This window comes from Eptesicus fuscus, chromosome 3 (genome assembly GCF_027574615.1).
Source record: "Eptesicus fuscus isolate TK198812 chromosome 3, DD_ASM_mEF_20220401, whole genome shotgun sequence".
Classification (NCBI taxonomy): domain Eukaryota; kingdom Metazoa; phylum Chordata; class Mammalia; order Chiroptera; family Vespertilionidae; genus Eptesicus; species Eptesicus fuscus.
This window is the reverse complement of record NC_072475.1, coordinates 80883067-80902966: the sequence shown is the minus strand read 5'-3', so window position 1 is coordinate 80902966 and position 19900 is coordinate 80883067. Positions and strand designations below refer to the sequence as shown.

General features: G+C 41.3%; 1 protein-coding gene and 2 pseudogenes across 3 annotated transcripts in view; 1 reads left to right on the top strand and 2 right to left on the bottom strand.

Annotated features, from left to right (window-relative positions):
- TMEM45A (transmembrane protein 45A) overlaps positions 1 to 19900 on the bottom strand; it is a 110991-nt gene that overhangs the window by 44197 nt on the left and 46894 nt on the right. The window lies entirely within an intron of this gene.
- Positions 482 to 2802, top strand: LOC129148108 (non-histone chromosomal protein HMG-14-like; annotated as a pseudogene).
- On the bottom strand, positions 9972 to 18966 carry LOC103302620 (40S ribosomal protein S20-like; annotated as a pseudogene).

Genomic DNA, 19900 nt, shown 5'->3' with positions numbered 1-19900 from the left:
TGCCCCCACTTAAATTCAAATTGCCCCCCTGTGGGGTGTGTGCTGCACCTTGGGAACCAGTGGGCTTGACACTTTTCCTCTCTGAGCTTCATTTCTGAATACATACACATATACCATGGGAATTGTAATCTCTTCTCTGCCTACTTCACTGGGTTGTCATGAGGAGGTTCTCAGCTAATAAACCTAGAAATGTTTCATCAAGTTAAGTGATGTCTAAACAGGGAGCAGGTGCTGATTAGGGGAGGAGGGCGCAGCCACTGGTGCTCAAGACCGCGGGGAATGCAGCTTATTCCTCTCCTGGGCCTCAGCCTGGCTGGTCCCCATTCCTCTCTCACAAGATCATTTGTTCCTGGCTGGTTCCCATTCCTCTCTTGCAAGCTCATTTGTGCCTGGCTGATCCCCATTCCTCTCTCCCCAGTGTTGAGTGTCTGAGTAGTTCCAGCACAAGGGCATGAGGGTGTGAGGGCACGAGGGCGCGAGGATGCGAGGGCGCAAGGGCGCGAGGGCGCGAGGGCATGAGGGTGCGAGGGCGCAATGACCATTTGCATATTAGCTCTTTATTATATAGGATTTTTTTTCTTTATTTTTTATGTGATTTTTTTCTTTATTTTCCGGCTTTTTTTTTTCATATTTTTTTCCAGTTTTTTTTTTCATATTTTTTCTTCATTCTATTTTTACTTTTGTTATTTTATTTTATCTTATTTTTTTCTTTTATTCCACCCTTTTCTTCCTCACTTCTCCCTCTTTCATCCTGTTTTCTCTTCTCTTGTCCCTGCTGTAGTTTCTCTTTCCTTTCTTTTTACTCCTTGTTAAAATTGATCTTCTTTATCTGCTTTATTGACGTGTTATTATTACTATAGTCTCTGTTGGCCTACTCATATATCTAATTTCCTCTCCCCTGCTCCAAGTCCACGCACCCTTCTCCTTTCTCTTTCTTTGCTAGTCAATTTTTTTATGCTTGTGTTTCCTCGCCTCTCTTGCTCTCTTCTTCTCCTAATTGTTTAATTACCGTACTTTCCGGCATATAAGACAACTGGGCGTATAAGATTTTCCTGGGTTAAAAAGTCATTTTATATGCTGGAAAATATGGTATATTGGACTATATTGATGGGATTAGATATAATGGATTAGATATATTGGACTACCGTATTTTCTGGCATATAAGATGACTTTTTAACCCAGGAAAATCTTATACGCCCAGTTGTCTTATACGCCAGAAAGTACGGTAGTCTGACTCACTAAACTGAAGCCTACCTGCTCTCTTCTCTATTCTCCTTTTTCGAAAATGGATGAATAAATGAACAGATAAATTTAAAAATATTTTGGGGGGGGGGTTTCCCTTGTTATTTATTTATTTTTTAATTTTTTACTTGAGTTTTAAAATTTTTTTATCTTCTTCTTATCCATTCATTCTCTTCCTACCTCCTCTAAACTGAGTCAAGGTTCTCCCCTTATTCATTCAATTCCTTAACCTTACTTTCTGTATATAAGCTCTGCCTCTACAGATTCTGCCCGCCCCCCCCCCCCCTTTTTTTCTGAGTGTTTATTGTTTGCATTTTTTGGTTTATCTGTTTATTTTGTGGTGTTTCCTCCACATATATGTTTTTTCTTCCTTTTTCTTCTTTTTCTTTTCTCTCTTACCTTTTTTTCCTTTCTCAATATCGTTTTTGCTCTCTTTTCTCTCTTCCAATTCTCTTTTCACTGGTGATCACTTATATTGGGCTATTGGTGTTGTGAGTACATTCGTGTTTGTTCCCTTTGTGTCGTGTCTTGCCGATTTGTATTTTGGGCTGTTCAGTGAACATGGTAGAGAGTGAGCCACATAACCAGACACCCTGAGAGGAGACTCCATCCACAAACTGGACAATAACACTGAAGACCCAACTACACCAAGAGAAGACAGATATCCCAAGAAGGGGGCAACCCTAGATTACCCAGCCCAGAAGACCAGAGAGATTATGCCACTGGGTCCCACAAAACATCTACTATATAAGACAAACTCAAAAAATCTGGGTGGCATAGCAGTTTGATCTAATACATAGAAACAATCACAAAGGAACAGCCAAAATGGGGAGACGAGGAAACAACCCCCATTCGAATGAAAAGGAGGAATCAACAGAAAAGGAAATAAACAAAATGGAGGCAAGCAATTTGTCAGAGATTTAATTCAGAGCAATGGTTATAAGGACACTGAAAAGGATGGAAAACAAATTCAACAACATGTATCAGAATCAAGAGGAAATGAAGAATGACATAGCTGCAATAAAGAACACAGTGGAGGGGTCCGAGCAGCTTGGGCAATGGGAGACAAAGCAGCAGCCAGGCAGCCCAGGTTCGCCAAGCCACTAGGCACCCCGCAGCCTTCAGGCATCCAGCACACCGGCCCGCCACCACAACGCCCAAGAGGAAGGTCAGCTCTGCGGAGGGGGCGGCCAAGGAGGAGCCCAAGAGGAGGTCGGCCAGGTTGTCAGCCTGCAAAAGTGGAAACGAAGCCCAAAAAGGCGGCAGGAAAGGATAAATCTGCAGACAAAAAAGTGCAAATGAAAGGAAAAGGGGGCACAAAGGGAAAGCAAGCTGAAGTGGCTGACCAGGAACCTAAAGAAGATCTCCCTGCGAAAACAGAGAAACTAAAAACGAGGAGAATCCAACCTCAGATGCAACAGGAGAAAAAGAAGCCAAGTCTGATTAATGTCATATACCATGGCTTATCAGTGGTCCCTGTCTCCCTTCTTGTACAATCCAGAGGAATATTTTTATCAACTATTTTGTAAATGCAAGTTTTTTAGTAGCTCTAGAAACATTTTTAAGAGGAGGGAATTCCACCTCATCCCATTTTATTTTTATTAAGGTAGTACATGTGTACATATCTTCCCATTGCCCCCCCCCCAACCCCACTCCCATACATGCCCTCACCCCCCAGTGTCTTGTGTCCATTGGTTGTGCTTATATGCATGCATACAAGTCCTTCGGTTGATCTCTTATCTCCCTCCCCACCCCCCAACCTTCCCGCTGTAATTTGACAGTCTGTTTGATGCTTTACTGCCTCTGTATCTATCTTTTTGTTCATCAGGTTATAATGTTCTTAATTTTCCATAAATGAGTGAGATCATGTGGTATTTTTCTTTCATTGACTGGCTTATTTCACTTAACATAATGCTCATCCATTCTGCTGCAAATGGCAAGAATTCCTTCTTTTTATAGCAGCATAGTATTCCATTGTGTAGATGTACCATAGTTTTCTAATCCACTCATCTGCTGATGGGCATTTAGGCTGTTTCCAAATCTTGGCTATGGTGAATTGTGCTGCTATGAACACAGGGGTGCATATGTCCTTTCTAATTGGTGTTTCTAGTTTCTTGGAAGGCCAAGAGACATATGGAAACATGCTCAAAGTCACTAATTATCTGAGAGATGCAAATCAAAATGACAAAAGCTTTTTATTTTGATGTAGACCCATTTGTTTATTTTCCCTTTAGTTTCCATTGCCCTAGGAGTGGTATCAGTGAAGAAACATCTGTAATAATCTGAACAATAAAGATTTATTTAAAAGCTGGGGGGAAAAAAGAGTCAAAAAATAAAAATAAAATAAAAAGCTTTTTCACAGCAAAAGAAACCATCAACAAAACAACAAGAAAGCCCACTGCATGGGAGAACATATTTGCCAATGTTATCTCCAATAAGGGCTTAATCTCCAACATTTACAGGGAACTCATACAATTTAACAAAAGAAAGATAAACAATCTAATAAAAAAAATGGGCAAAGGACCTAAATAGACACTTTTCAAAAGAGAACATAGAGAAGGCCAAAGAGACATATGAAAACATGCTCAAAGTCACTAATCACCTGAGAGGTGCAAATCAAAATGACAATGAGGTACCACCTCACACCTGTCAGAATGGCTATCATCAACAAATCAACAAATGACAAGTGCTGGAGAGGATGTGGAGAAAAGGGAACACTTCTGCACTGCTGGTGGGAATGCAGACTGGTGCAACCACTGTGGAGAACAGTATGGAGTTTCCTCAAGAAATTAAAAATGGAACTCCCATTTGACCCAGTAATCCCACTTCTAGGAATATATCCCAAAAAATCAGAAAGGATATATGAAGCCCTTTGTTTATAGCAACACAATTTATAATACCTAAGATTTGGAAACAGCCTAAGTGCCCATCAGCAGATGAGTGAATTAAAAAATGGTGGTACATCTACACCAGGCGTCCTCAAACTACGGCCCGCGGGCCACGTGCGGCCCGCCGAGGATATTTATCTGGCCCGCCAGGTGTTTTTGCCGTTTTGTTTTTTCACTTCAAAATAAGATATGTGCAGTGTGCATAGGAATTTGTTCATAGGTGTTTTTTTTTAAACTATAGTCCGGCCCTCCAACGGTCTGAGGGACAGTGAACTGGCCCCCTGTTTAAAAAGTTTGAGGACCCCTGATCTACACAATGGAATACTACGCTGCTGTAAAAAAAGAAGGCACTCTTACCATTCTCAAAAGCATGGATGGATCTGGAGAGCATTATGCTAAGTGAAATAAGCCAGTTGGAGAAAGATAAATATCACGCAATCTCACTCATTTGTGGAATATAATGAACAACACAAACTGATGAACAAAAAATACATACAGAGACAGAGAAGCATCAAACAGACCATCAAAACTCAGAGGGTAGGCAGGGGAGGCGGGGGATAAGAGGTCAACCAAAGCACTTGTATGCATGCCTATGAGCAGGACCAATGGACACAGACAGTAGGGGAGTGAGGGCATGTACTGAAGGGTGGGAGCGCCGAGGAGAGGTCAATGGGGAAAAAAGGAGGCTTATGTAATACTTTAAACAATAAAGAATTTAATCTTTTTAAAAAAAAAAAAATAACACAATTCACAGTAGTGTCATGAAAGAACCAAGATTCAACCCCAAGACTATGTTCAAAAGCGGGGGGAAATGACATCTGTTGAGCATCCACCACTCTAGGAGTGTATAGAGTCCTGTCAATTCTATGAGAGAGTATTTTCCTCCCCATTTTACATTAACGGTCAGAGGCTTGAAAGGCTAACTTGCCCCGGTCAAATAGCTTGTAAATAGCAAAAGCAGGATCCTGACTCAAGTCCGTCTACCTCTATTCCCCCGTCCTCTTCCCCATTACATCCACCCTTCTCTGTGCTTCAAGAGCTAATTGTACCTATCATTACAAGAATCATGAACATTTATTGAATGCTGACTCTGTATCAAACACTGTACTAAGGGCTTTATATGCATTATCTAAGAAAGGTCAAGAAAGATGACTGTGACATAAAGACAAAGGAGTTACCACCTAGGAAGGGTAGAAATGCCGCTTCTCAGGCCCCATCTTCTTCTTCTTCTTCTTTTTTAATTGATTTCAGAGAGGAAGGGAGAGGGAGAGAGAGAGAAACATCAATGATGAAGGAGAATCACTGACTGGCTGCCTCCTGCACTCTCCCCACTGGGGACCGAGACCGCAACTCCAGCATATGCCCTTGACCAGAATAGAACCCAGGACCCTTCAGTCCGCAGGCTGATGCTCCATCCACTGAGCCAAACCAGCCAGGGCCTCAGTCCCCATCTTGTATCAGCTGAGTCAGAATCTGCATTTTAACAATCCCTAGGTGACTCGGCCCATTAAAATTGGAGAAGACTGCTTTGGATAGCTTTTGTTTTGCCTTTTATTTTAACAAAGAGTTGTTTCGGTAATATGTAGGTATGGCCTAACATTCTCCGTTGACCAGAGCTCACAAGGCACCAGTGAAAGGTACACAGGGGGCAGTTGTGGCTTAGGATGATGTCAGGGAGGGCAGGAGGCCCACAAACACCTTTTCCCCAATACAGCTCTGTATCTGTGCGTGTCCCTGGTCCCCTGGGCACACTCCATTAGATTCCAAATACCCTCCGCAGGAGGTCACTCCTTCAGACAAAGTGCACTGACTGTGGGGTTAGCTAATAGCCCTATGCAAGCCAGACTGGGACAAAGCAGTGTTTCTCAAACCTGAGTTATAAGTAGACCTTTTAAGAAAAAGAAAAATAAGCTCTTTCAGAGCCAGTGTGTTGACTTAAGTTGTTTTAATTATAAATTTTCTTAAATAGTAAAAATACATATTTTGACAACTATAAAAATAAAAGCAATTTCTAAATTCAATATAAGCAAAACTACCAAACCAACACAAATCAAATAAACTAATACAAATAACATATAACAATGGTTTTTCCCCTTTCACAGCCATGACTCTGGCACTGACCACCACAATTTATCTTCTTTTTGATCCATAATCTGTATATTAAGTGTCGCCCAAATTGACTCAATTCTCCATTCAAACTGAAAGCCCGTGAAAAGCTGTCTGGCATAGTAAGCCCATCTTCTTTATTCATCAACCTTTGATAATTAAATCATGACCCTAAATACAAATGTGAGCGGCAACACTCAGATCAACGGTTGAACTCTGATACAAGATGCTCATACAGATGATCTAGAATATGCTTATTTCTTAATTATTGCTGAGATGGAAATGTAGTTAGATTCTTATAGCAGAAAGCTTGCAGACCCCCTCTCCCTGCCCCCAAGAACATCTCAGCAGAAATCTAGGACTTTATCAACTTCAACTTGGAAAACACTGGGATAAAGAATTAGGAAAAACTGTACCCATATAGTTAATGAGGAGCAATTTCTCTTTGTATAAATATTTCTGTGAATAGTTACAGAAGAAATTATATAACTTAAAACTTTACAGATCCTAATGAAGTAGTAAATTCAGGCATTGATAAATAAAGATTGCTAACATCTAAGAAAGACAGCCTGACAAGACAGGCCTGAAGTAATTTTGCAAAAAGAAAAAAAATTAAAGCTCCTCTCCATATTACCAACGTACAGGAAATACAGGGGCAGAGAAACATGTTAAAGGACATGGAGATGCAACCAGTAAAATCCAGATGATGCAAAATTCTATGGGACTAACCAGTTTTTCCACCGATAAATTATAAGCAAAACAAAGAGAGATGAAAGAACTTATATATCAATAGACTCCTCTGAATCATACCTATAATTGCAAAGTATGGGCTTAATTTGGATCTTTATTCAAACTAAAATAATTCAGGATTTTTAATATCAAAGGAGTGAAAATAGTGTTGTTTTAACTTTTTTAAAAGAATCTTTATTTTTTAAATATATTTTTATTGATTTAAAAGAGGAAGGGAGAGGAGAGAGAGACAGAAACATCAATGGTGAGAGGGAATTAATGATTGGCTGCCTCCTGCACACCCCCCACTGGGGATCAAGTCCACAACCCAGGCACGTGCCCCCGACTGGAATCGAACCCGGGACCCTTCAGTCTGCAGACTGACGCTCTAACCACTGAGCCAAACCAGCTAGGGCAGAATATTTTTTTAGAGATATATACTAAACTATTATGAATGAAATAATATAACAGATTAGTTTCAAAATCATAACAGTTCATTTTATGTGTCAAATTGGCTAAGCCCCATAGAACCCATTTTTGGGTCAAACACCAGTCTAGATGTTGCTGTGAAGATATTTTTATATGTGCTCAACATTTAAATCAGTAGACGGTGGGCAAAGCAGATTATCCTCCACATGATGGGGGTTTGAGGGTGGGGGAATCTAATAACTTAAAGGCCTTAAGAATAAAACCAAGAAAGAAGTAATTTTGCCTCCAGATTATCTTCCCAATAAAAACTGCAACACCAACTCTGCCCTATAGAATTCAAACTTGCTAGCCACCATCATTTCAAGAGTCAATTCCTTAAATAAATAAATAAATAAATAAATAAATAAATAAATCTTTCCATATATTTACACAAACACCACACACACACACACACACACATACACACACACACACACACACCTGTTTTGTTCTGTTTCTCCAGAGAACCATGACTAATGACTAATACAAAAATTATATGGGGGAGAGAAGTGCATGGGGAAAGAGAACAAAATTAGCCATGAGTTAGTAATAGTTGGGTAATGGCTACATTATACTATTCTCTCTATTTTTTGTATCTTCTTGAAGTTTTCCATTTAAAAAGTTGTAAAGGCCTGGGGTAGGTCAGGAATGGGGTGGAGGGGGATAATAGGGGAAAGCGGGGAGGGGAACATTTGTAACACTCTCAACAATAAATATAAATAAAATAAAAAATAAAATAAAAAGTTGTGAAGGGTAAAAAGAAATGAAAGTATTATTGTCGTTAGCTAATTATTAAAAGAAAGAGAGCAGGGGAGTCGGACGTGGTTAAGCATGGTCAGCTGGGGACACTGAGCCTGTTTGCTTCAGCGGGAAACTGCAGCTCCACACTCCCCCCAGGAAACCACCAGTCCATCCCAACAGGTCACGGGGGCTGGGGCGGTAGGTTGGGGGGGGGGCGGTTGGGGTAGAGCAAGGAGGGAGAGAAACACGTGCACAATAAAGTCACAAAGGTGCAGAGGGAGGTGCTTGGCTCTAGAGGCCTGTCAGTCTAACCTGGGAAAACTCACTGGCTAGGACAGTGATGGCGAACCTCTGACACGCGTGTCAGTGCCATTTCTGATGACACGCGGCCGCTGAGGCATGCCGAGGATGAAACATTTGTGTTATTTAAACTATAAATATCTCAAAATAATGTTTTTTCCTCAAAGGACACACTACCCGAGTTATGCTCGGTTTTTTGGCGAAGTTTGACACACAAAGCTCAAAAGGTTGCCCATCACTGGTAGGAGGTGGACCCCAAGGCAAGCCCAGGAAAATGTGGGACATGGGCTGGTTGTTTAGAAAAGCTCCTGGTTAAAACCTCAGGAGAACAAAGCTCTCTCCCTCTCCTGCTGGGAACTTGCACTCACCCGCTTTGTGTTCTCTCCCACCCAGGAATGCACAACCATGTGGGCTGACTGGCCACCTGGGGTCCACGACAGACTGTGTGGGCTGCTAAGCACTTACGAAGCGGAAACCCTGGGCACTGGCCTTGGCCTTGGCCCTGCTGGAGACAAGGTTGGACTTTTTCCATGGCAGGACAGAGAGCGATGGGACCTTGGAAAGCCAGGAGGAGAACTCCTCTGGTATTACACCACAAATGCACCATGCCACATCACAGCCTCCCGTGCGTGGATCCGTGAAATGTTTTTCTCGACATCCCATGGAAGAGCCTGTTTCCCACCCACAACCAAAGAAATTTGTTTGTTCGTTTTGTCACAAGGTCTGATGATAGCACAGAAATCAAACTATCCTGAGAAACCCAAGGCTGTGACCCCAAGACTCACAAGGAAGAGGTTAAAAGCTGGAAAGACCTTACCTTGGAGGTGACCCTTCCCTTGATCTTGAACTTCCAGTCTAATTTAGGCTGCACCCTCTCTGGCCCCACAGCACCTGCACGTATCTTTACCATAGCCCTTCTCTCCCACTTTCACACTCAATCTCATCGCAGTAGCCAGGAGCTCCTTACGAATCAAAGCACCAAGCTTGCACTAAAAAGTATTTCATGAATGAATCAAAGCAACGCTGCTATTGTGCCAACTCATATGCCACAGCCTTATAGCCCTTATTGTCTTCTATTAGTTGTTACAGCCTACCACTAACTGCTCCATTTTTACATTTCTTTATATCCTCTGATTTCAAATAATCACCCCCTACCAACCAAACATCGGCGGTCTCACTTGCGGAGGAGAGGACAGACCCTGGCATTCACCATCATAGAACGTCATAAAATGAACCTTCAAAATCCCATTTCTGGGCAGGAAACAAAATCCGATCCAACAAGAAGCCTAATTTTCAGTGCTTTTTTTTCCCAACCTCATAGACAGAAAACCACTCTGACCCCTAGAACGTGTTATGAAAAGTTATTGTTACACAGGTCTGCCTTGAGGTGACAGAATTTCAATGTGAATAGTCATTTAAACAAGCTGTTTCTTTGCCTTTGTCATCGTATTCTGCATGTTTTTTGTTTTGTTTTGTTTTTAACAACTGATAGCCAATTTATTAAAAAGCCTGATTTAAGCATCTGCAACGGCAACTTCAACCTCCACTCCTGGCTCAATGCTGATGGAAGTAATCTGCTTGACAATCTCAGAAGGGCTGTGCAAGTCCATGAGCTGCCTGTGGATCCTCATCTGAAACCGATCCCAAGTCTTAGAACCCTCCCCACAGGGAGTCTTCCTTGTAGTGATTCTCAGAGCCTTGGTTGGCAACCGGACTGGCCCTTTCACTTTGAGATTCTTTTCCTTTGCGCCTCTGATCAAGTCAGCACACGCCTTCTCCAGGGACTTGATGTTGCGGCTGGTTAGCGTGATTCTAATTCAGTGGATCGCCACCTCTGGTTCCACGGGTGTCTTCCCAGTATCTAAAATCCACGGCTGCGGCTCAGCCTCCTGACCGACTTGTTCCTTGGCAAGAGCCAACAGCAGTGAGTCAGGAGCCAGCAGCCACGTCTTCCTTCAAGAGGATTCTGCATGCTTTTTGGAATAAATTTGTTCATTTTTATAATTAAAGTGAGAAAAAATCCTAAAATACCCCATCTTATAAATTTTTTTTAATGAAAAAAAAAATAGGATCCAATGTCAGCTTTTCTTTTGAATCTGACTTATAAAGGGAGAGAGAAACTGTGAGAAAAAATTACCGTATTTTCCGGCGTATAAGACGACCTTTTAACCCAGGAAAATCTTCTCAAAAGTCGGGGGTCTTATACGCCGGAAAATACAGTAACCCACCCATCATTTGGCAATAACTCACTTTAATTCTAAATTGTAAATACTGTATTTTCCGGCGTACAAGACCCCCGACTTTTGAGAAGATTTTCCTGGGTTAAAAGGTCGTCTTATACGCCGGAAAGTACGGTAGATAAAGGCATCTAAACTCCAATCTCCCTTAAATTCAAGTTCAGAGGAGAAAAAGTGGAGTGTTTTTACAGTTCACTATCTCCACAGGAAATGCCCTGATTCCTATACAGGGAAATGAGGGGTCTGAGTGAGTGGAAGTCTCCTTCCTACCTGCTCTCTCTGATTTGACCCTTAAAGTCATTACTTCATCCCAAAGAAATCTTTACCTTCGCTGCCCCCCCCCCCCCCACAACACATACACACACAGAAAGACAGATGTGTTCTGTAGTAATGTGTTCTATATACATTGTTCTGTAGTAATGTGTTCTATATTACATATACTAGTAATGTGTTCATGTAGATGAGAATGAGCTGAGGGAATAAGGAGGATGAGTAACTGCTGCCTGGGCTGCCAGTGACTGAGCTGGGTTGTGTGTCCATGAAGACCAGCAAGACTCCCCGAGAAAACTATACACAAGCCTTCCTTTGACAGAAACCTGCAAGATCACCAGAAAATGTCTCAGTAACCACTGTTGACAGCTATGCAAAAATGTCACCCACATTTTCAGTTCCTCCCTTTCAGTACTTGGTACCACTTTGAACATCTGGAGGTAAACTTGACACATTTAGCAACAATGACAACAAAAGTACAGAATATTAGTGAAATTTGAATGTCGGGTAAACCAATGATTTTTAACGTAAGTATGCCCTATATATTGCGTGCATTATTTGAAATTCAAATTTCACTAGGCATCCTGTGTTTCATCTGGCAGCCCATGAAGGCATTCCCCTGGGGTAAAGAGCATTGCAAGTGCTCAGAGTGGAGATTTCTCAACAATACCCATGAAGCCAGTGATGAAATTAACACTAAAGTGCCACATGAAAATAATAAGGGGGAAAACACACACACACAAGAATATTTGTGTCTCCATTGGGTGGATCACTTTTTGTAAAGTATATGATTGTCTAACCACTATGTTGTACATCTGAAACTAAAACAAAATAATATTGAATGTAAATTGTAATTGAAAAATAAAATTTTTAAACAAAAATAAATTTAAAAACATATTTCTGCCTCCCCAAGAATGAAATCTATTAATCAGGGGTTGGCATGTTTCTTTGAGCAAGAGATCTCAGGTCGACTTGGTTGTGACTTCTGAATATTTTCAAATCTCTATTTAAACATCCTATGCTTTTCTGGATTGCACATTGGTTATTTCTTAATCACTAATGCTCCTGTGCCTCATTTATGCAACAAGAAATTTCATCTAAAATGTTGGTGGCCTCCTCAGATAAGCTGAAGATACTTGGGCCAAGGTTCCATTGTAAGAGGCCACCTGGATTGGTATGGTTATGTCTTTTTCTTTTAATCAACAGATACCAAAAGTATAGCCACAATCAAATTGTGGGATGCAGTGGGGAGGGAACCTAGAAATTCTCTGATGTTAAAAATGGGTCATTCTCTTATTTGATAAGTTTGGAATCATTGGTCATGGACAATTTCCAGTGTTTCTTTTACCTTTTCAGGATTCCTAGCATTCGGACATCAGAGCTACTGAGTCATTGGTTCTTTACTGACTCTTCTGAAAACTGGTTCTGAGCAAGTAAAATAAGAGAGGAAAATCTTGGGGCTCAACGTAAGAAGGACTGTCATAAGGGTGGTCAACTGTGTTGGGCACTATATTAGCCTTGTTCCTTTAGACATTTTTAACAAATACAGATAGAGGACCTCGTATACAGGAGGACCTGTTGGTGTTTTGTTCTTTTTCCTGTAGTCAAATGCCACGGTTATTTACTGATTTTTTTATTTTTTTAAACGTCAGCTTTTAGTGAAGCTCTCCTTATTTTAATATGTTTTTTTTTTATTGATTTCAGAGAGAAAGGAAGAAGGAGAAAGAGAAATATAGATTGGTGGCCTCCATATGCACCCCAACCAGGGACTGAACCTGAAACCTGGTTATGTGCCCTAACCAGGAATTGAACCAGCAACTTTTTGGTGCATGGGAAAACACTCAACCAACTGAGCCATAACAGCCTTCCTTATTTTATTACCATACTTAAAACTCAAAACATTTCTTCACCCCCAGTACTCTTCTCAGCACATTCCACCACCTGCCATACTATATATTTTGCTGCTTCATGTACTGGTATTATCTGTGCCCTACCGTGAGCAAGAATTTATATATTTAATTTTCTTATTTCTATTCCTTCACCTCCTCTCCTTTGGCAACCATCAGCTTGTTCTCTATATGTGTGGGTCTGTTTCTCTTCTCTTCTGTTTTGTTATTTATTTTGTTTTTTTGATTCCACATATAAGTGAGATCATATGGTATTTGTATTTCTCTGTATGACTTGTTTCACTTAGCATAGTATTCTCTAGGTCCATATCACATCTTCTTCATCCATTCATCTGCTGATGGACATCCTAGTTGCTTCCATATCTTGGCTATTACTAGTAGTGCTGCAAAGAACATAGGGCTGCATGTATCTTTTCAAATTAGTGTTTTTGTTTTCTTTGGATGAATACCTGGAAGTGGAATTGCTGGGTAGTTAGTTCTAATACAGTTCTATTTTTAATTTTTTGAGGAATCTCCATACTGTTTTCTATAGTGACTGCACCAATTTACAATCCCACCAAAAGTGGCTTCCCTTTTCTTCACATCCTCTTCAGCACTTGTTATTTGTTGAATTATTGATGACAGCCATTCTGACAAGTATGAAGTGATACCTCATATGATTTTAATTTGAATTTCCCTAATGATTAGTGATGTTGACCATCTTTTTATATATCTTTCAGCCACCCGTATGTCCTCTTGAGAGAACTGTCTATTCAAGTCTTCTGCCCATTTTTTTTAATTGAATTGTTTAGTTTTGTTTTTGGTGTTATGTGAGTCATTTATATATTGTTGGTGTTAACCCCTTTTGGATGTGTCATCTGCAAATACCTTCTCCCACTCAGTTGCTTGTCTTAATTTTATTGATGGTTTCTTTCACTGTGCAAAAACTTTTTAGTTTGATGTTTATTGTTTCTTTTGTTACCCTTGTTTCAAGGAAATGTAGCCAAAAAGATATTGCTGATAACAATGTCAAAAAGCATACTGACTATATTTTCATCTAGGAATTTTATAGTTTCAGTTCTAACATCTAAGTCTTTAATACTATAGTAATTTAGATGGGATAATTTATAGACATTTTGATCTCCATAAAAGAGGTGTTGAAAAATTACTTTTGAGTACATGAAATAGAGTTTACTCTTGTATTATTATTTTTAAAATATTGTATTGTTTTTCACTCAGATAACTGCAAACCTAATTTTGCTTCACCCTGTATTTATGCTGCACTAACTCTGGACCAGTTATTATATTCCTCTCTTGTTAACAACCTGCTGCATACTGCATCTTCCAAAGATATAAATGAAAAGGAAGACAAAGTCTCTTGTTCAGTGATTTCTAATGTAGATGATGCCCCCAAAAGATATATATTATTTTAAGTTATATTTATATATTTTAAATACTATTTTAAAATACTGACATTAACAGATGATACAGAATTTCCATGTCTTGGTGTGAAAACAATTGAGAAACATTATTCCAGCCACATTAACTCACTTTCTGCCTTTGATTGCAAATATAAAAGTCAATCTTGAACCAAAGCCTTCTTCCACTTAAAGCTTCCTAGTTTGAAAAAGAACCTGTTAATTACTTAGGGGACTCTGTGGCACAGTGTGTTCTTTGTAATTTAATTTGAGTTGTGACCAGTCTGTTGCAATCCAAAACTAATGTTTATTTTAAAAAGAACTTACAAAACACAAAACAAAAAATCTAAAACTGTTTGGAAAGGTGATTTCTTTCTTTAAAAAAAAAAACATATTTTATTGATTTCAGAGAAGAAGGGAGAGACAGAAACATCAATGATGAGAGAGAATCATTGATTGGCTGTCTCCTGCACACACCCCACTGGGGATCGAGCCCACAACCCAGGCATATGCCCTGACTGGGAATCAAACCGTAACCTCTTTGTTCATAAGTCAATGCTCAACCACTGAACTATGCCGGCCGGGTGAAAGACAATTTAATTTATTTTTTTTCTATTTAAAATAACATAGTTGTTTATGGCTAATTTGCCTTAAGTCAACCTGCAGTACTGTCTTAGAAAATATTCCCAATGAGAGGACTTCAAAGTGCCTCCTCCTTTTAACAGTGGACTAAGCTTACACCAAGTCTCAGCGGGGGAAAGTGAAGAAAGACTGTGTAATAATAACACCTTAAAATTGTGTAAGACTTTTAACCTTCAAAGTGCATGATCTGATTAATCCCATGGAGGACCCTAGAAATGTGATCGGGAACACAGGAAGAAGTGAGGCTATTACTCATGCAAGGTTCACAGCTGAGGCCCAGTCTCCTATATCCCCCCTTCAAGCCTTTTTCACCCTTTCTCACTGACAGAAGTAAAAAAAAAGACATCTAATTAACTGATAAACCAGAAATTTGGTGGGGAAAACAAAATAAATAGATTGCTGTGCTAGTAAAATAACATACCTAGTGGATAAAAAAAAGTTGTGGTACATTTATACAATGGAATACTATGCAACTGTAAAAAAGAAAGGAACTCCTACCATTTGCAACAGCATGGGTGGACCTGGAGAGAATTATGCTAAGCAAAATAAGTCAGTCAGAGAAAGGAAAGTATCACATGATCTCACTCATATGTTGAATCTTATGAACAAAATAAACTGATGAACAAAAGAGATCCAGAGACATAGAAGCATGGAAAAGACTGTGGAATCTCAGAGGGAAGGAGGGGTAGGTGGGTGGGAAGAGATCAACCAAACCCAAAGACACAGACAATAGGGTGGTGAAGGCCTGGGGCGCGGGCAGGCTAGAAGAGGTCAATGGGGGTTTGGAGGGAGAAGAGGGATATATGTAATTCATTCAACAATAAACATGTGGGGGGAGGGGGAAATACCAAGTCCCACAAAGGCTGACAGGAGTTTTTCAACTAACTCTTCTGGGTCTACTTGGACACACAGAGGGAGCTCAGAGGTCCTACACTGGATTATCTTTGAGGTCCTATCCAGCTCCTTGACACCACTATTCAGTGTCCCCATTCAGTGTTTCTGGCCAGCATTAAAGAGAGAGAGAGAGAGAAACATCATCAGATATAAGGAGGCTGCTAACCGGCACTAGGGATGGAAAATGAAAGCAGGGCCATGGGTTTCTATGTCTGTTAATCAGCACAAGTATGGCTTACCATTCATTTAAACAATGCCAATGAAGTAAGGACTTAATATGGACTAAGCACCTACAAATGCTTTACTGTTAGTGTTTCATCTTATCAGCCCATCCCCAAGGGACACGAATTACTCTTGGCCTCCTGGTATAACACAGGAGAAAACTGAGGCTTAGAAAAGATAGATCACTTTTGAAAGACTTCTCACACCTAGTGAAATGGCGGAGCTGGGATGTGAACATAGTCTGGCTGACTCTGGAACCCATGCTCCTGCTAACATGCTCTTGTTCTTCCCTGGGAGGCAGTGCAACTCCCTGTGTGAAGAACAGTGAGAATTCCAGCATGCTTGGCCCAGAGGATGATGCAGGGCAGGAGGGGAAATAAGGGAAGAAGTCTAGAAGTGAGGTTCAAAGACTATTCAACATCAGCTGAAGAGGTTGCCAGTACTGCTGTCGGCAGAGCTTCGCCAGGAGCCGTCATAACGGTGAAAGGGAAGAGAGAAATGCAGCAGCTCCTGGCAAACGGCTCCTCTGCCAGCATCCGGAAGCGAGGGAAAGCTTTGAAGCAAGGAAGTTACATGGTCTCAATGGTATTTCTGGAAGATTAATTTGGCAGCCGTGTACAGAAGATACTAAAGAGAGCAAGAGGCTGGAGGCAAGGAAACTGGTTAAGAGGCAAATGCAGACACTCACTTCTGAGATGATGAGTCTGTGCCAGAGCAGAGTAGTGAGAACAGGGAAAGGGGACAAATATGAGCATTACCGACCACGAAGGAAGAACTGATGGGCCCTGGGAACCTGCATAGCCAAGACTGTGGTCCACGATGGTCTTAGGGGGAGAGAAGAGGAGGAAGGACGCTCCCAGAGCCGGTATTTGCCCCAACCCTGCACACTCAGGGACCTGCCTCTTCTGTCTCCCCACCAGACCACAAGCTCCAAGGAGTCTGAGAACCTTCTGGTGTCTGGCAGCCCCACAGCTTTTCTGCATTCCCAGGGTGTCTGGTAGACTCGGTAAATATTGACTGGCAGTCTGTTTCCTTGGCCTGGAATGTTCCATTCCCACTTTCACCTGGAAACTAACTCCATGTAGAAAGGCCTCCTTGCAGTCCCAGCAATAACATGAGAGGCCTCTGTGACCGGTCAATCTAAATTAGGTCCCCTAGTTTTCTTCCCCATAGAAATACTTCTTCACAGTATTTATTACAATGTGGACTTTATATTTGGTTTTTTTAATTTATTTCTTATTTTCTTTTATTGTTGGTTATAGTTTTCTATCTTCCCTCATTGGTTTTTCTTTTCACTGAGTCCCCAAAAGCTAGCACATTGATGTCCTATAGTAATAAAATATAAGCCACATATGTCATTTTAAATTTCCAGTAGCCACATCTTTAAAAATAAGGAGAGCCCTAGCCAGTTTGGCTCATTGGATAGAACATCAGACCTCAGACTGAAGGGCCCCAGGTTCAATTCCGGTCAAAGGCGTGTGCCTCGGTTGCAGGCTCGATCCCTGGCCCTGGTCCTGGGCCCATGCAGGAGGCAACCAATGGATGTGTTTCTCTCACACTGATGTTTCTCTCTCTCTCTCTCTCTCTCTCTCTGTCTCTCTCTCTGTCTCTCACCATCCCTTCCACTCTCTCTCTCTGAAAATCAATGGAAAAATATCCTCAGATGAGGATAAATAAATAAATAAGGAGAAACAGGTGAAATTAATTTTAATACCACATTTTATTTAACCAAATACATCCAAAATGTTATTTAAACATGTGCTCTATAGAAAAAAAAATATTCATTAAATAGTTTACATTCCTTTTTCTTTGTACTGTCTTAAACTTCTGTGTTTGATACTTCTAGCATATCTCAATTGGGACTAGCCACATGTCAAGTATTCCATAGGCACATGTAGCTAGTGGCTACCATAAGGAACACTATAGGTCTTTGCAGGATGCTTCGCATGTATTGTTTACTTAATAAAAACTTGATTCATGAAAAAGTAAAAAAATCCCAGGGCTCTTGTAAGAATCTCACAGACACACACATTTTAAAAGTATGATCATTGTAGGCTAACACGGGAGTCTCCAATTCCTCCTCCAGACATATTTTAGAGGGATCATTATCTCATTGCTGCTGTCCGTTAAGGCTCTGCTATGACACACACACAGAAAACGGTGACACTGGAAGTTCCCCAAATATGCTAAGCTCTCTAAGCATATGCTATGCTTTCTTAGTTCTGTATAGTTTTCCTGCGGCCTGGAACCTTTCCCTCTTTCAACTGATTAATACACATGACTCAGTTCAAGACAAAAGGAAGGAAGAAAGAGATGGGGGGAAAAGACAATCCAGCAGTCATCTTCATTTCAGCCACGGAATGTCCCTGACCCACTGTCCAAGTGTGAGGGTCCCCTCTTCTGTGTTTTCCAAGGCACTGCTTCTCATGGACTTTTTCATGCATGCCACCACAATGCATCTCCTCACTGGCTTGTAAGCTTCTGCAAAGCAAGCACTATGTCTTTTATCTTTATATACCCATTGCCCAGAATTTATTGAATGGGTTGTTAAATCTATAATAATAATAAAAGCGTAATATGCTAATTAGACCAGATGTACTTCTGGGCAAAGCCGCAGAGGGCGGCAGAGCCCCCCTCCCCCCCCCCCCGCCCCCCGGCCCCGCCGCAGCGGTGGTGGCAGGCGGGGGCCAGGGCCAAGGACCTTGCATGAATTTCATGCATTGGGCCTCTAGTAAATAAATAAATGGATGGATGGATTGATGAGCATACTCATAGTCCTATTTAAGCATAAAAAGCAATACCTGGTACCACACAGTCCAAAAAGTTAAAAGAGAGAGGGTACTCTTGCAATATCTGCACCCCACTCAGCTGTCAAAGTATGATCACGATGACATGAGCGGACAGTATCAGCAGAGTACCCCATGGTTCCTCCAACCGTTTCCTAAGAAGCAGTGTTCTAAGCTGTGCAGAAAATGTAGCGAAGTTGGAACTTGCCCTCACTTTACCTCCCACCAAGTTAGTTGTGAAATACGTAGGAATGTGGTGGGTAGGAAGAAGCATGCTAAGCATCAGAATGTGCCCACAGAGCCAAGGAGCCCAGACACACTGATCTGGAGGGGACAGAGAACATGCAGTGTTGGTATCCATCTACCCCTGGAAGAATGGCAGATGGTGGTGACAGCACTGAAGGGACCACAGGAACTTAGTTTCTCTAACTCACAACACCCTGGGCAAGCACGTTCACCCTATGGGGATACCTTGAGACATGCTTAGAGATGGGGCTCTTGGCTGCACCCTGAAATTGTGATCTGTAATAGGTCTTAGGCCAGAGCTTCTAACCTCTGATGCAGCACACTGGAGTGCTTCTGGAGGTACAGGTGTGCCAGAAGAAAATAAAATTTCCTTCTGTCCAAGGAACAGCCAGGTGAGTGTAAGGTGGGGTGGAGGGGTCAAGGCCTGCGGAAGCCAGACAGACACCCCTGGCTTAATGCCTAGGAATGAATGCTCTGCTGATCTACACCTCTGGCCTATTGCCTCATATCTACATAGTGTCATGTTCTATACACTGTATATTGTGACATGAAAAATGTTGGAAAGCTAGACCACATGAGATGAATGAGCAACACCTTTTAACAAAGATTCTGTCTTGATAGAGCCAAGTGAGCAGAGGGTAATAGATATGATGGTAACAAGAATCTGGCCCAACAGCCTCTCGGGATTGAGAGCTCTCAAACTAAGTATAGCCATTGGCTGGTGTGGCTCAGTTGGTTGTGCATCATCCCATGTACCAAAAAGGTTACTCTATTCTTAGTCAGGGCACATGCCTGGTTTGTGGGCTCAATCCCTGGTATTTGTGG